Consider the following 2,886-nt stretch of genomic DNA (forward strand, 5'->3'; position numbering starts at 1 on the left):
TTCCTGGGAAAATAATGTCCAATTTCCTTTCGCCTTTTGCATTTGCAATAAAATCCTAGTTATATATATACACGTTAAGAAACTTCACAGACCTTCATTCTCCTTTTTAAAAAACCTGAAAATAATTTTTATTATTATTTTCATTTTCATGTGTTTCTTGTGTGCATTTCCACATGGAATGAAAGAAATCATTTATTTCTCAAAGTATGTGAGGAATACGTGAAATGACAAATTGTTATGTAAAAGGAAAGACAAATGAAATTTGCGAAAGCAAAGGCACTTGGGATTTGGATGGCATTTGCAAGAGTTTTAAAAAAAAGACAATACAGGAAATTGTTTCAAAATAAATAAAGTTCATTCAGTTCCATCCCATAATCATTGATCAAGTATCTATTTCATATGAGTCTCTGTGATGTGTTCAGGGAACTGAAAGATAAATAAGCTATATTTCCTATAGAAGCATATGTTTTAGTGGGGCAGACAGACACATAAATAAATAGATCATTTTGACATAATGCATAAGTGCTATGACAGAGATATCAACTGAATTGTAAATATTCAAACAAGAAAAATTTTTAAATCCATACACAAGATCTTTCGAATCAAGTAAGAAACAAGAAAGATGTATAGATTTTTCAAATATGTGTGATAAGCAGAATAATGGCCCTCAAAGAAGTCCATGTCAGAATCCCCAGAACCCATGAATACGTTAGGTTACACGGCAAAGGGGAGCTAAGGCTGCTGATGCATTGAGGATGCTAATCAGCTGAGCTTAAAATAGGGAATCTATCTTGGATTAGACTGCTGGGCCCAATGTAACCATTCCTAAAATCCTTAAAAATGGAAGAGGACGACAGAAGAAGGGATCAGAGAGCTGGTCAGAGGCATATGTGATGAGAGAGAAAGGCACAAAGAGATGCAACATTGCTGGCTTTGCTGATGGAGGAAGGGGCCATGAGCCAAGGGATGCAGGCGGTCTCTGGGCACTGGAAAGGGTGCAGAGAGAGATCCCCCGGAGAGGGCCCAGAAACAAACAAGCCTACAGCTTGACTTTCGCCCAGAGAGACCTGTGTCAGACTTCGGTCCTCCAGCACCGTAAGGGAAGAAGTCTGTGTTGTGTTAAGACACAACAATTGTGATAACTTATTACGGCAGCAGCAGGGAACTAATACAATACCCAAGAGCGATGAGATCCAGAGCATTCTGTTTAGAATTTAAAGAAGCAAGTTTTCAGAACTTAAATTGTCTGAGGTCGTGATATATTCTACCAAGTTATTTTTTCCTTTTTCACATGAGCTTTTGGGAGAGGCATGGAGGAGAGATGTGGGAAGGGGAAGAAGGAACCTACGGGCGCATCCCAAGCGCCTGACTCTGAGATGAGCGCGTCCACGTACATTTGGCTCATCGGATCCTCGCAAAAAGGCCTGTGACGATGACGTTATTATTCTACATTTACAGATGGGGAAACTGAGACTCCAAGAACTAAAGGTAAAATGCTAATACATGTCTGTCAGACTGCAAAACCCATGCTCCATCACCACACTGCAAGCTTGCAAATCAAATCCTGGGCTCCACCACACTGTGGGCTCAGGCCAGCGAAGGAGGGCGACCTGCGCAAAGGCCTGTCGCCTTGGTCTGCACAGACGGGAGGAGATTACTTCTATTTCAATACCATATCTCATCAATTCTAAGAGTTATCGTTTTTCTTTCATTTTTAACATCCTGACATTACAGTGCATCTTATATTCATAATGGCTTATAATTACATCTGGCAACTTTTTTCTTCTGTGGATGTATAAAATAATGCTGTCTTATAATGGAGGTTTCTCAGAGACAGTGAGTGAGGACAGCATGCTTCTCTAAGCTACACACCAGGTTGTAAGTCCAGAGAGAGCAACTCCCCACCCTTCCTCAGGAATCCATGCCAACATTAATTATTTTTAACATCAGGAAACATGTCTTATGGTGAACCCAAGTCTCTCATGCTAGAGCTGAAGTTCCTACGCTGCTGCAAAAAGAGAATGGTCATCATTTGTTTTTTCTTAGCACTTACTCTCTACTAAGCAGTGGACGAAAATCCTTGGAAGGACACATAAGAGGTGGAAGACGGGGCCTCTACCCTCAAAAAATCCACATGAGAAGTAAAACGAAATGCGAGGCCGTGTAAGACTGTACGTAATTAAGGACCTAACTGTAGTAACAACTAGATATGGAGATACCATCAAGAAAAAAACAGGTCTTTTCATTTTGTTTCTGCTTTTGTTTTTCAATATAGTCTCATTGTCAAGTTTGGTGTATTAAGCTCATTAAAAGCTTATGTAAAACTATTTTTGCCTGACAGTTTCATCTGGAGCATCAAGTAACCCAGTGTAGTGGGTTTGGCTGTCCCCCCACTATGTTCAAGTCCTAAACCCCAGTACCGGTGAATGGGACCTTGTTTGGAAACAGGGTCTTTGCAGATGTAATCAAGTTAACATGAGGTCATACTTGATTAGGGTGGGCCTTAAATCCAATGGCTGGTGTCTCTATAAGGAAAAGGAGAGAGAGATTCGGATAAGAGACACCCAGGGGACTTGAAGAAGGCCACATGAAGATGGAGGCAGAGATTGGGGTGATGCAGCTACAAGCCAAGGAAGACCAAGGAATGCTAAGAGTCGCCGGAAGCTAGGAAAAGACCAGGAAAGAGCCTTCCCTGTAGCCTTCAGGGGAAGCACGCCCTTGCCAACTCCTTGATTTCAAATTTCTGGACTCCACAACAATGAGACAACAAATGTCTACTGTTTTAAGCTACCAAGTTTATGGTCCTTTGTTATGGCAGCCCTAGGAAAGTAATAGATCTATATATTGGGTATTAAAATAAGTTGTAGAACAAACCACTTAGTAGGA

Source organism: Equus asinus, chromosome 7 (assembly GCF_041296235.1).
Source record: "Equus asinus isolate D_3611 breed Donkey chromosome 7, EquAss-T2T_v2, whole genome shotgun sequence".
NCBI lineage: Eukaryota > Metazoa > Chordata > Mammalia > Perissodactyla > Equidae > Equus > Equus asinus.